Genomic DNA, 15034 nt, shown 5'->3' with positions numbered 1-15034 from the left:
CAAAACTCCCTTCTCTAGTGGACACATATCACCCCAGGCCCAGGTTATGGGACTTTAGTGCCGTGCCCATCGACACATCACTGTGGAGTTTCCAGCAATGGCTGGCGTGGCACCGGGTGGCCTGATCGTCAGTGATTCAACAGCATAAGGGCGGTGACAACTACTCCCAAAATAAGAGGACTGTTTGTGGATTGAGGTTGCCTGGATTTCTGTCAAGAGAAGATGATCAAATTCATTCTAGATTCCCGGGCAGAGTGAACACTGTTGAAGTTCGTGGAGAAATCCCAGGACGGGGAGCAGGAGGGAGAGAAGAATAAAACTATTTGTGATAGATGGAGGGAGAAACCATGACATTTAATGTTAAAAGTAATGAAATGCTGTTCTACGCCCAGAGGTCACATGCAGACAATTCCTGCACAACGAGGCACCAGGCAGCTCTCTCTGGAAGGAGCAGGAGTTGTTCAGTCAATGCACAGGGCAGCCCAGAGGGGCTGCATGTCTGTACCAGGGGTCGGTGGATAAATGCCTCAGCTTCCTCACCCCTCAAGGAGATGTTGCTGAGGTTTCTCACACAGTTTCTCACAAGGTCCCAGGGGGATTAAGCCTCAGTTGTCCATAGGTAACCTGCTCATTTGTGTTCTCCTAAGGGGTGTGCTCCCTTCCCTGTCCTACTTCCCCACTCCCTGAAGTGTTTCCTGGGACAAGCTCTCCTCCCCCGATAGGAGAGAGAGAGAGAGACTGAAACCGACACACAAGAAGGGCTGGGTGGGAGTGAACACCGTTGAACCACCAATGGTCCCACGTGGGTGAGACCCAGAGGGGCTCCTGAGCTCAGCCTCACCTGCTGGTGCAAGTAGCTGTCCCAAGGGCAGGCTTCTTCACAGCTCCACCCCGGGACACCAGCCTCCACACCACCATAGAGGGAGTGCAGCTGGAGGAGGGCACACCTAGGTGGGGCAACCTCTGTGGCTTTTTTCCAGGTTGGCCTTGCCCAGTGTGACGTGGTCAGCCAGGCAACAGCACATCTTAAACACCCATCTGTGCAGGACTCACTGATGAAGGGGAATGGGGTCCAGGCCTTGAGAGTGTTGAGCCTATTTTTGGGGGGAGGGGTGGGCAGGTCACTTGGCCGTGACTTCACCTTAACAGACAGCCTCCAGTTATGGCTTCTGAGGTTCAATGTGCAGTCGCTGGAGTGTACTGAAATAGTTCCAGGGAGGAATGGTCTCCATGCAACTTTAAAGTTGTACAGTGTTTCCTGTACTGGGCTTGGAATGGATTTCTTTAATGAGTCTTGAAATGAACGTGTGAGTAGCAGCATCAGACATCATCTCCTGTGTGTGTGTGTGTGTGTGTGTGTGTGTGTGTGTGTTAAGACCATTCATTTGTTCAATGGAACACTTTAAAAATATACCACATTCTTCCTATCCTATTCTGACACATCTTTGTTTTTGAAAGTGTCAGGGCCTCAGTAAATGCTAATGGCTCAGGTCGCACCTGACCTCTGAGAGGCCTGGAAAGGCCATGGACTAGAGAACCCTAGGACCAAACCCTAGCCCCATTTCTGCAGAAGTTGAAAACTTCCCGGCCATAGGTCCCAGCAGCCCTCCAGGGCCCCAGACTCAGCTCTGCTATCAGCTGTGGGATGTTGGGTCAGTCGCCCAAAGTCTGGCTCTGTCCGCGCAGTGCAAGGCTGGCAGGACAGCATTATATGTCTGAGTTCCTCTGCCTGTGACATCTTAAGGAGTTAAAGATTTGCTACACAGCTTCCAAAGGTGCCCTGGATGAGTAGACTTCCCACAAGCCAGCTTCTTGACTGCCATTCGGAGGGGAGGTAAGCAGTACAGAGAGGATGGGTGGCCTGGAAGCCAGGCATCTTGACTCTGGGCTCTTTGACAAAGTTTTGCTGGAGCAGACTCTGGCCTGGGGGGCCCAGTAGGAGGCTGGACTCAAAGGACTGGGTCACACCTCATTTGTTCATCAGGTATTAACTGTCCTGGCTCTGTTCACCTCTGGTGATTGAACATGGACAGGAGAGGTTCCTGCCCCGCCTGGGGCTGACAGTCTAGAAGTGGGGAGGACGTGACTATCTGAAATGACCTTATTTATAGTTTAGAGCCATTATTTTAAAAAGGGGGAGAATCATGTGAGGGGTGTGTGAAGTGGGGATGGGGGAGGGTGGAATGGTCGGAAAAGGCCTTCCTGAGCTCTTCCAGTTCTGAAGTAACTTGCCTTTGGCCCCATCATTTTCACCCTGAGGTCTCGGTTCTCGGTTTCTACAGCCCACAAAGAAAGGGGCTGGCCTCCCCTCTTCCTGTTCAGCGGGGTCCGGCTCCCACGCTCTGCGATCCACTTCCCCAGCGGGCCAGGCTGTGTGGAAACAGGCCGGGCCCTGGCTCCCCGCCGCTTCCCAAGAACTAACCGTCCCAGGTGTCCCCTATTACGCGGCCGCCAGGGCCTCCCTTCCACCCGCGGAGAATTGCCGAAGAGCCCGAGGCCCGGGCTGCTCGCGGCGGTCGGGGCCCACCTGTCTCGGCCCCGCCCCTTCCCGGGCGTCCCAGGTGGCTCGGGGCGGGGAGGAGCCGCACCAACGCCAGCCCGCCGCCAGTGAGCTGCTAGCCGGGACCGGGAGCCGGGAGCAGGGAGCCGGTCGGACGCGCGGACAGGCCCGGCGAGCGCGGCGGCGCTGGTGAGTCGGGCGGGCGCAGCGGGCTGGGGGCGGCGGTCGGCGGGGGACGGCGGGCCCCGCGCCCGGGTCCTGCGGGGCCGAGCGGCTGTGGCGGGCAGTGCGGGGCTCCCCTGCCTGGCGCGCCGGGGGAGCGAGCGCGCCGGGGTCGCGGCACAGCGGAGGGGTCGGGTTCCCGTAGCTGCCTGGGGGCGAACAGCTGCGACCCTCTGCACCGGGCTGGAGCTGGGGGCGGGGGCGGGCGCGGGGACAGGGCCGGGGCTGCGTGGGTCTCTGAGCGGCCCGGGCGGCGCGGAGGCGCTCTTTCCGCGGCGCTGGTGGGGAGAGGGGAGGCTGGGGGCCCCACTGCTGCGGAGAGCGCGGAGCTGTGCGGGGGGCTCAGGCCCGCGGGGGAGACCCGAGCGAGCGCCCGCCTCTCCCTCTGCGGCGCTTCCCAGGGGCCCGCTCAGGTGCCGCCGCTCAGCCCGGCGCTTTACTTTTGGTGCTGGTGTTGAGTGTCCGACATACACCTGGGTTAGTTACCTGGGGCTTCCAAAAAACTGGGTATGCAAGGCTGCTCTGACTCCAGGGGCCTGCGCTTGTAAGGCTCCATCCAGGGCTGTGTGTCCTGGGGCGCTGTCGGGGGTTGGGGTGGAGGCGGGGGTGCGCAGGTGCGCTGCATCTCCCAGGCCCTGGCCATCGGTGTGATAAAGTGGAAAACGTCTAGAATTTAAATTCTAGTTACTAGCTGTGTGACCTTGAGCAAGTTGCTTAACTTCGCTGATTCTCGGTTTGCTCAAAGGTAAAAAGGGTATTATAATCATTACAACGGCCTTAAGTTATACGATGTTCATAATGCCCATAGCACGTTGCTTGATGAAAGTTCTCTGCATTTTTCCCCCTATGTGTTAATGTAACACTTCATGCCTTCCAGAGGTCCCCACTCCTTTCTGAACAGAAGGGAGATCCAGGAGGCTCAGAGTACCCTCCCTTAGGAGGGAAGGGGGTAGTGGTGGTGTGTGTTTTGGGGGGTGGCATTTTTTCCACTCTGACTTGTTCATGGCTAGACCTCCTCCAGGCAGTTTTACTTCCTGTCACCATTCTAGAAGCCAAGTTTGAGAGGTGACAGTGCACAGGTCCTGAATATAGAAGGGATGTTATCGGCTTGCTTTCATCATTACTGACTGTATTTGTCAGAATTCTTTACTTTGGGTTGGGTTTGGTCACTTGAAAATTGCTTTATGCAGTATAGAAATTGATTGGGTCACATAAATGAAAAGGCTGAGGGTTTTAGCTTTAGGCATAGCTTGATCCAGGGGCTCACATAGGGTTGCCGGGCTTGTTCTCTCTCTTTTTCCTTCTGTGTTGACTGTTCTTAGTATGGAGTGATAAAAAGCACTGGCATCTCAGGCTTATCTGTTCCTTTAGAGAGAGGGGGGGATAGGAGGGATGTCTCCCTCTTCTTCCATCACCTCCATCCTTATAGCAAACGTTATTGATACACTAGACCAAAGCGGGGCCAAGCCATCTCAGTGGATGGGGAGTGGGTTTCCACCGTAGCAGTGGGTACTTTGCTCAGGTGCCACTGTGATAGTCAATCCCACCCCAGGTGCCGGAGATTGGGCAGGGACAGTTCCCAATGAGAGCTCTGACTTCTGGGCAGATAAAATAGGACCTGTTCATTGCACTGTCTCTGCCTTTGCTCACCACTGCCTAAAGAAGTCTTTAGTAGAGTGTAGACTGCCTGGGTGCCATATTGCATCTGTCAATTGTCAAGTCTTATCCCAGGCAAGGAAGGCATCCTGCATGTTCCTCCTTTGATTCCTTGTTTTGTTGTTTGCTTGTTGGTTCATCCATTCATTCAACATTTAATAAATGCCCGGCATACACCAGGGCCTCTGCCAAGGGTGAACATGTTTGCTTTTGAGAAGCTCACGGTCTAGTTGGAGAGGCAGATGTGCAGAGAACAGAGTCTGGGACTGTGTAATCGTCTGGGGACAAGCAAAGACTTCCCAAGGAAACTGTACTTGAGCTCTGAATTGGAGATAGTAGGGGATAGTAGGAGGAAAAGTTGCAGGGTCGTCCCAGGCCAAACGCTGTGGTGTGGTAGGGTACTTTCTGTTGTAAGTAACACTAGTTGGGTTACTTTACTGTCTTGCTTAAGAAGTCTAGAGGTAAGTGGTTCAAAGTGGCCACAGTTCTGGGTTGGCTTCTTGAAGATTCTCTGGGTTTTCCCTGCCCTGCCACAGGGTGACTGGAGCTCCATCACGCCTTCACGTGATAACATCTAGAGCAGAAAGGGAGGGAGACGGCTTGCTTCTCAGTGATTCTCTAGATAACAAAGGTCACAGTTTCTCAGAGGTTCCCTGTGTCACTGGCCAGAATGGTCATACGCCCGTGCTGAGCCAGTCACTGGCAAGGGAGGAGAGGGTGGCTGTGATTGTCGTGGCCCAGCAGTGTTCTGGAGCTGGGGGAGGGGTCACTGTCCCTGAGCACGTTGGTGCCCCTATCTGAAAATCGAAATTTGGTTAGCAAGGCAGAAAGCGAGAGTGCCTTGCCTGTCGGGCTGTTAGGTAGCCGGTCACCCGTGTCTCCTGCAGGTGGTGACAGATGATGAAAGACATGGCCTTACGGGCAAGCAGGAGAAGCTCAGGATGATAGGAGAAGTGTAGGGTGTGGCTGAGGGGAGGGAAGGAGCTGAGGTTGGAGGCGCAGGTAGAGACAGGAAAACCTTGTGTTAGATGCCCTCTGGATATCACTAAGAAGCCTAAATCTCGGTCCCATTCCTCAAAGAGCTTACACTCAAAACCTGGGAAAGTTTTTCTGGGTCTGTCACACTCCCATAGTAACAGCAACAGTGGTTCACTCTATGGGGGTAACTGTGCGGGGATTAGGGTGGAGGAGTTTAGGGAGGGGCCGTGTGTAGTTTGAAGAAGCCTCACAGCTGGTTCTGCCGTGCCTCCCACTCCCCAGTGCCCCCTTCACCCCTGCCCCTTATTGAGAACATTTGCTCTAAATCATGTCTTTGTTTCGGTGTCCTTACCTGTCTTCAAACTAGCAGGCTGGCACTTGGAGAAGATGCAGTTAGTGGTAGATCCTGGACTAGAAAAGAATTCTCCTGATGGTAGTGCAGCGGGTGAATACTATATAATTGTGTTCAGTAGGAAACCAGCCTCCACTGTCTACTGCTTTTCTTGTTTTTAAACAGCATTTAAAAATTTTTTTATTTATTTATTTTTTGTACAGCAGGTTCTTATTAGCTATCTATTTTATACATATTAGTGTATATATGTCGATCCCAATCTCCCAGTTCATCCCACCCACCCACCCCCGCTTTCCCCCCTTGGTGTCCATACCTTTGTTCTCTACATCTGTGTCTCTATTTCTGCCTTGCGAACTGGTTCATCTGTACCATTTTTCTAGATTCCACGTATATGCGTTATATATGATATTTGTTTTTCTCTTTCTGACTTACTTCACGCTGTATGACGGTCTCTAGGTCCATCCACGGCTGTACAAATGACCCAATTTCATTCCTTTTCATGGCTGAGTAATATTCCACTGTATGTACCACATCTTCTTTATTCATTTGTCTGCCGATGGCATTTAGGTTGCTCCCATGACCTGGCTATTGTAAATAGTGCAGCAATGAACATTGGGGTGCATGTGTCTTTTTGAATTATGGTTTTCTCTGGGTATATGTGCAGTAGTGGGATTGCTGGATCATATGGTAATTCTAGTTTTAGTTTTTTAAGGAGCCTCCATACTGTTCTCCATAGTGGCTGTATCAATTTACATTCCCACCAACAGTGCAAGAGGGTTCCCTTTTCTCCACACCCTCTCCAGCAATCGTTGTTTGTAGATTTTCTGATGATGCCCATTCCAACCGGTGTGAGGTGATACCTCATTGTAGTTTTGATTTGCATTTCTCTAATAATTAGTGATGTTGAGCAGCTTTTCATGTGCCTCTTGGCTATCTGTATATTTTCTTTGGAGAAATGTCTAGTTAGGTCTGCCCATTTTTTGATTGGGTTGTTTGTTTAATGTTGAGCTGCATGAGCTGTTTATATATTTGGGAGATTAATCCTTTGTTGACTTGTTTGCAAATATTTTCTCCCATTCTGAGGATTGTCGTTTTGTCTTGTTTATAGTTCCTTTCTTGTGCAAAAGCTTTTAAGTTTCATTAGGTCCCATTTGTTTATTTTTGTTTTTATTTCCATTACTCTGGGAGGTGGGTCAAAAAAGATCTTGCTGTGATTTATGTCAAAGAGTGTTCTTCCTATGTTTTCCTCTAAGAGTTTTATGGTGTCTGGTCTTACTTTTAGGTCTTTAACCCATTTTGAGTTTATTTTTGTGTATGGTGTTAGGGAGTGTTCTAATTTCATTCTTTTACATGTAGCTGTCCAGTTTTCCCAGCACCACTTATTGAAGAGACTGTCTTTTCTCCATTGTATATCCTTGACTTCTTTGTCATAGATAAGTTGACCATAGATGCATAGGTTTATCTCTGGGCTTTCTATCCTGTTCCATTGATCTATATTTCTGTTTTTGTGCCAGTACCATATTGTCATGATTACTGTAGATTATAGTATAGTCTGAAGTCAGGGAATCTGATTCCTCCAGCTCTGTATTTTCCCCTCTAGATTGCTTTGGCTATTCACGGTCTTTTGTGTCTCCTTACAAATTTTAAGATGTGCAAACAGTAACAGTTTTACTTCTTTTCCAATTTGAATTCCTTTTATTTCTTTTTCTTCTCTGATTGCCATGGCTAGGACTTCCAAAACTATGTTGAATAATAGTGGCGAGAGTGGACATCCTTGTCTTGTTCCTGATCTTAGAGGAAATGATTTCAGTTTTTCACTATTGAGAATGATGTTTGCTGTGGGTTTGTCAAAGGGTTATATGGCCTTTATTATGTTGAGGTAGGTTCCCTCTATGCCCACTTTCTGGAGAGTTTTTATCATAAATGGGTGTTGAATTTTATTAAAAGCTTTTTCTGCATCTATTGAGATGATCCTATGGTTTTTATTCTTCAATTTGTTAATATGGTGTATCACACTGATTGATTTGCGTATATTGAAGAATCCTTGCATCCCTGGGATAAATCCCACTTGATCATGGTGTATGATCCTTTTAATGTGTTGTTGGATTCTGTTTGCTAGTATTTTGTTGAGGATTTTTACATCTATATTCATCAGTGATATTGGTCTGTAATTTTTTTTTTTTGTAGTATCTTTGTCTGGTTTTGGTATCAAGGTGATTGTGGCCTCGTAGAATGAGTTTGGGAGTGTTCCTTCCTCTGAAATTTTTTGGAAGAGTTTGAGGAGGATGGGTTTTAGCTCTTTCCTAAATGTTTGATAGAATTCAACTGTGAAGCCATCTGGTCCTGGACTTTTGTTTGTTGGAAGATTTTAAATCACAGTTTCAATTTCATTACTTGTGATTGGTCTGTTCATATTTTCCATTTCTTCCTGGTTCAGTCTTGGAAGGTTATACCTTTCTAAGAATTTGTCCATTTCTTCCAGGTTGTCCATTTTATTGGCATAGAGTTGCTTGTAGTAGTCTCTTACAATGCTTTGTATTTCTGCGGTGTCTGTTGTAACTTCTCCTGTTTCATTTCTAATCTTATTGATTTGAATCCTCTCCCTCTTTTTCTTGATAAGTCTGGCTAAAGGTTTATCAATTTTGTTTATCTTCTCAAAGAACCAGCTTTTAGTTGTATTGATCTTTGCTATAGTTTTCTTTGTTTGTATTTCATTTATTTCTCGTCTGATCTTTATGATTTCTTTCCTTCTGCTGACTTTGGATTTTGTTTGTTCTTCTTTCTCTAGTTCCTTTAGGTGCAAGGTTAGGTTGTTTATTTGAGATTTTTCTTGTTTCTTGAGGTAGGATTGTATTGCTATAAACTTCCCTCTTAGAACTGCTTTTGTTGCATCCCATAGGTTTTGGACCATCGTGTTTTGTTGTCATTTGTCTCTAGGTAATTTTTTATTTCCTCTCTGATTTCTTCAGTGATCTCTTGGTTACTTAGTAACGTATTGTTTAGCCTCCATGTGTTAGTGTTTTTTACTTTTTTTCCCCTGTAATTTATTTCTAATTTCATAGCACTGTGGTCGGAAAAGATGCTTGATATGATTTCAATTTTCTTAAATTTACTGAGGCTTGATTTGTGACCTAAGAATGTTCTATCCTGCAGGATGTTCCGTGTGCATTTGCGAAGAAAGTGTAATCTGCTGTTTTGGGATGGAGTGTCCTATAAATACCAATTAAATGTATCTGGCCTATTGTGTCATTTAAAGCTTGTGTTTCCTTATTAATTTTCTGTCTGGATGATCTGTCCATTGGTGGAAGTGAGGTGTTAAAGTCCCCCACTATTATTGTGTTACTGTCGATTTCCTTTTTTAGAGCTGTTAACATTTGCCTCATGTATTGAGGTGCTCCTATGTTGGGTGCATATATATTTTTAATTGTTATATCTTCTTTTTGGATTGATCCCTTTATCTTTATTTAGTGTCCTTCCTTGTCCCTTGTAACATTCTTTATTTAAAGGTCTATTTATCTGATATGAGTATTGCTACTCCAGGTTTCTTTTGATTTCCATTTGCAAGGAGTATCTTTTTCTATCCCCTCACTTTCAGTCTGTATGTGTCCCTAGGTCTGAAGTGGGTCTCTTGTGGACAGCATATATATGGGTCTTGTTTTTCATCCATTCAGCAAGCCTGTGTCTTTTGGTTGGAGCATTTAATCCATTCACATTTAAGGTAATTATCGATATGTATGTTCCTATGACCATTTTCTTAATTGTTTTGGGTTTGTTTTTGTACGTCCTTCTCTTGTGTTTCCCATTTAGAGAAGTTCCTTTAGCATTTGTTGTAGAGCTGGTTTGGTGGTGCTGAATTCTCTTAGCTTTTGCTTGTCTGTAAAGCTTTTGATTTCTCCATCGCATCTGAATGAGATCCTTGCCGTGTAGAGTAATCTTGGTTGTAGTTTCTTCCCTTTCATCACTTTAAATATATCGTGCCACTCCCTTCTGGCTTGTAGAGTTTCTGCTAATAAATCAGCTGTTGACCTCATGGGAGTTCCCTTGTGTGTTATTTGTCATTTATCCCTTGTTGTTTTTAATAATTTTTCTTTGTCTTTAATTTTTGTCAGTTTGATTACTATGTGTCTCTGCATTTTTCTCCTTGGATTTATCCTGCCTGGGACTCTCTGTGCTTCCTGGACTTGGGTGGTTATTTCCTTTCCCATGTTAGGGAAGTTTTTGACTATAATCTCTTCAAATATTTTCTTGGGTCCTTTCTCTCTCTCTTCTTCTGGGACCCCTCTAATGCGAATGTTGTTGTGTTTAATGTTGTCCCAGAGGTCTCTTAGGCTGTCTTCATTTCTTTTCATTCTTTTTTCTTTATTCTGTTCTGCAGCAGTGAATTCCACCATTCTGTCTTCCAGGTCACTTATCTGTTCTTCTGCCTCTGTTATTCTGCTATTGATTCCTTCTAGTGTATTTTTCATTTCAGTTATTGTATTGTTCATCTCTGTTTGTTTGTTCTTTAATTCTTCTAGATCTTTGTTCTTTAATTCTTTTAGGTCTTTGTTAAACATTTCTTGCATCTTCTCAATCTTTGCCTCCATTCTTTTCCCAAGGTTCTGGATCATCTTCACTATCATTATTATGAATTCTTTTTCTGGAAGGTTGCCTATCTCCACTTCATTTAGTTGTTTTTCTGGGGTTTTATCTTGTTCCTTCATCTGGTACATAGTACTTTGCCTTTTATTTTGTCTTTCTTTCTGTGAATGTGGTTTTCGACTGTCTACTGCTTTTAAAACATTTAGTCTGTTTTCATTTGAAGTATGAGGTGAGAGCTGCTTTTTGTTTCCATTTGACGTGGTGGACATTGGTGGGCATTTGGGGTTAGATTGGCAAGCAGGATGTTACTTCTTACGATCCTCTGTCCTTAGTATCTACTTAGCACAGAAATTGGCAGAAAGATCTAGTCACTAATCCTGGAAGAAAGGAGGGAGTGTAGGGCAGCATATTTTGTTGTTTCCATCAGCAGACCTGCCCAGGGCTGCCCAGGATCACTGGCAGAGTGTGAGGGAATGAGGTAGAGAGATGCCTTGGGCAATCATTCATTCACAAATATTTATTGAACACCTACTGGGTGCAAACACTGCTCTGGGGATAAAAAGAGTATATAAGAAAGACAAAGTCTGTTCTCATGGAGCTTACTCTTTCCTGGAAGGAGATATATTTGTTTTGTCTCCTATGTCAGGTGATGAGAAGTACTATAATGAAAAATAAAGTAGGTTAAGAGAAGACTGCAGTAGTTGGAAACAAGCTGGACATAGTACTACGTATCGTCAAAGTTTAGTCTCTCTCTGGTTTCCAGCAGAGAAATATGGCCAGAGTGGGTATGGTATTGGGCCAAAAAAAAGACGTTCCTTTGGAGGAACGGGATTACATATTGAATAACTTGATCTTAAAGGATTTCTTTCATGCAGAATCTCTTTGTTATACTTCACATAGTTCCCAAACATGATTTACAATGACTTATAAAGTATAGTACCAAGTGATGAGAAATAAGTGAAGAAATACAAGCAAAGGGAAAATAAGGTTCATTTCTTTCATCATTGTGTTCCAGAATTGTTTAGATTCGGTAGCAGGGGAAGAAGGAAGTATGGTGATAAAAAATGTGGTGATTCATGCTCAGGCTTCATTATTTAAAAGGTGACAAAATAAATTTTTGATGCCTCAGAAAGTTATAACTTTTTTGGGTCTGTGTTTAAAGAGTCAATTTTATTTGATAGGAAAAAATAGTCTCTATACTAAAGATGTATAAAGATGTATATGAAAATTATCTCCTGAGTTCAAAGAAATTTAATAGTATTTTTTAGGTCAGTATGAAGTGCATTAAATGTTAACAGAGATCAAAAGCCTAATTCCAGGGTCAAATAATATGGTATAAATAAAAATTGGTGAGAATTTAAGTTTGGATTCATAACTGGCTGGGAAAATATACAAATCCAAATTAAAATTTACAGCATACAAGTGTTGTGCAGAGGTGATTTTGATTACCTATTTTTATTGGCTTGTTTGTTTTCTTATTGTTGAGCTTTGAGGGTTCTTTACATAATCTGGATATATGTCCTGTGTCAGAAATGTGATTTTCAAATAAATTCTCTCAGTCTGTGCCTTATCTTTTTATTCCCATAGCAGTGTCTTTCTCAGGGCAAAAGTTTTTTAACTTTAGTAAACCAATGTATCAATCTTTCTATGGATTAGACTTTTGTTGTTGTATCTAAGATTCTTTGCCGAACTAGAAGTCTTGAAACTTTTCTACATTTTTTTCTAGAAGTTTCATAGTTCTGTGTTTTACACTTAGGTTTATGATCCATTTTGGGTTAATTTTTATATAAGGTGTAAACTATGAGTCAAAAATTATTATTTTTTTGGCATGTGGAATTCCAGTTGTTCCAGCACCATTTGTTGAAAAGACTATGCTTTCCCTAGAATTGTATGGACATTTCTGTAGAAAATCAATTGGCCATAATCGTAAGGATTTATTTCTGGATTCTCAATTTTATTCCATTGATCTATATGCCTACTTTGTGCCAACACTACACTGGCTTGATGCTGTGACTTTATAATAAATTTTGAAAATAGGTAGTATAAATCCTCCAATTTTATTTCTTTTCAAAATTGTTACGCCTCTCCTAGTTCCTTGGCCTTTTCATATAGGTTGTAGAGTCAGCTTGTCAATATCTACAAAAAGTCCTGCTGGGATTTTAATGGGCTTGCATTGAATCTATAGATTCATTTAGGAAGAATTGATATCTTTACAATATTGAGTATTCCAATCCATTAACACAATATTGTTTATCACTTTGTTTATTATTTCTGTTTTTATTTTTTTATCAGCATTTGGTAGTTTTCAGGATAGAGATCTTCCACATGTTTTGTTAGGTTTTTACTTTAGTATTTCATTTGGGGGTTGCTCTTGTTGCTAATATATAGAAATACAATTGATTTTTGTATTTTGACATTGTATTCTGTTACCTCTCTGAAGTCACTTATTTGTTCTAGGAGGTTTATTTATAGATTTTTTGGGATTTTCTACACAGACGGTCATGTTATCTGTGAATAATGACAGTTTTATTTTTTCCCTTCTAATCTGGATGCCTTTTATTTCTTTTTCTTGCCTTATCCTACTGGCTAAGTATTGTAGTACAATGTTTAAAAGGAGTGGTGAGAGAGAACATCCTTGCCTTGTTTCTTATAATAGGGGAGAAATAATCTTTCATTGTGAAGTATGTTAGCTGAGAATTTTTATAGGTGCCCCATGAGGTTAAGGAATTTCACTTGTATCCCTAGTTTACTGAGAGTTTTTGTTATGAATGGATTTTGAATTTTGTTGTATGCTTTTTCTCCATCTATTGACAGGATCATGTGATTTATTCATATTTACTATGGTGAATGACATTGATTGATTTTCAAATGTTGAACCAGCTTTGTATTCCTGGGATAAACCCTACTTGGTTGTAATGTATTTTTGGAAGAGACTGTGTAAGATTGCTATTTTTTCCTCCTTCAATATTTGGTAGAGTTCATTAGTGAAACCATCTAGGCCTCGAGTTTTCTTTGATGGAAGGTTTTTAAACTACAAATTTAACTTCTTTAATAGATACAGGAAAATTCAGGTTATCCAGTTTTTCTTGATAAGTTTTGATTGTTTATATCTTTCAAGGAATTGGTCTTCTTCACCTAAGTTGTCAAATTTATGGATATAGAATTGTTTGTGGTATTCTCCTATTATTCATTTAATGTCTTTGCGGTCTGTACTGATGTTCCCCCTTTCATTCCTGATATTGGTAATTTGTGTCTTCAATCATTTTCTTAGTCTGTCTAGAAGTTCATCAACTTTATTGATCTTTCAAAGATCCAGATTTTGGTTTCATTAATTTTGTCTGTTTTTCTATTTTCAATTTTATTCATTTATGCCCTTTTTATTTCCTTCACCTTGCTTTGGGTTTAATATGCTCCTATTTTCTTAAGGGGTAAGCTTATATTACTGATCTGAGATTTTTCTTCTGTTTTAATATAAGCATTTAGTGCTATACATTTACCTTGAACCACCGCTTTAGCCTGCATTCAACAATTTTGATATGTGCATATTCATTTTTATTTATTTAAAATTAAAATATTTAAAATTTCCCTTGAGACTTCCTCTTGACCCATGTGTTATTTCAAAATATGTCATTTACTTTTCAAATACTTGGGAATTTTCCAGAAGTCGTCTTGTTATTGATTTCTAGTTTAATTCTCTTATTGTCCCATAATATTTTTTTAAAAATTTATTTATTTATTTATTTTTGGCTGTGTTGGGTGTTCGTTGCTGTATGCGGGCTTTCTCTAGTTGCGGTGAGCGGGGGCTACTCTTCGTTGCGGTGCGCAGGCTTCTCATTGTCGTGGCTTCTCTTGTTGCGGAGCACGGGCTCTAGGTGCACAGGCTTCAGTAGTTGTCGCACGTGGGCTCAGTAGTTGTGGCTTGCGGGCTCTAGAGGTCAGGCTTAGTAGTTGTGGTGCACTGGCTTAGTTGCTGCGCGGCATGTGGGTTCTTCCCGGGCCAGGACTTGAACCCGTGTCCCTTGCATTGGCAGGCAGATTCTTAACCACTGTGCCATCAGGGAAGCACCGTCCCATAATATAATTTGCATGATTTTTATTCTTTTAAATTTGTTCATATTTGTTTTATGGCCCAGAATATGGTTTATCTTGGTGAATGTTCAGTGTGCACTTGAAAAAAATGTGTATTCTGCTATTGTTGGGTAGAATGTTCTGGAAATATTAGGTCACATTGCCTGATAGGTTTGTTCAGGTCTCCTGTGTCCTTATTGATTATCTATCTACTTGTTTTATCAATAACAGAGAGGCATGTTACAATAGAATCTCCAACTACAATTGTCAATTTTAAAATTTCTTGTTTCTGTTCTGTCACTTTTTGATTCATGTATTTTGACCATCTGTTTTTAAGTGCAACTTTAATAATATAATAGCTAGTTATTTTACCAGTGAAAGCAAGTTTATTCTGGAATAGCCAAAGGAATTGCAATTCAGGATATGTGAACTATGGTATACCATAGGCAAATCCAAAAACAAGGAAGGGGGATTTGCTTTTCTAGGGAAAAGCGAAACTTGGAAGGAGCTGTAATAACCAAAGAGTCCTGTTGCAGGAAACTGGAAGTCCAGTGTATGGAGGCTTCTCATTGGTTGGGCTGCTACAGTGTCTGATTGGCTGGGCTGCCTTCCAGCAGAGAGAAGAAGCAGCAATACCTTCCTGTTTGGAGTAATAGATGGTGCATGGTGGGCCCTGA

At 43.0% G+C, this 15034-nt stretch overlaps 1 long non-coding RNA gene across 1 annotated transcript in view; it reads left to right on the top strand.

Moving 5' to 3' along the window:
* The first annotated feature begins 2380 nt into the window (after positions 1–2380).
* Positions 2381–15034, top strand: part of LOC133097769 (uncharacterized) — a 141851-nt gene continuing 129197 nt past the window's right edge. Inside the window, exon 1 of the long non-coding RNA XR_009702058.1 lies at positions 2381–2689. This is a non-coding gene — a long non-coding RNA (uncharacterized LOC133097769). The remainder of the gene's footprint in view (positions 2690–15034) is intronic.

Source organism: Eubalaena glacialis, chromosome 1 (assembly GCF_028564815.1).
Source record: "Eubalaena glacialis isolate mEubGla1 chromosome 1, mEubGla1.1.hap2.+ XY, whole genome shotgun sequence".
Taxonomy (NCBI): Eukaryota; Metazoa; Chordata; class Mammalia; order Artiodactyla; family Balaenidae; genus Eubalaena; species Eubalaena glacialis.
This window is presented reverse-complemented; position numbering and strand designations above follow the sequence as displayed.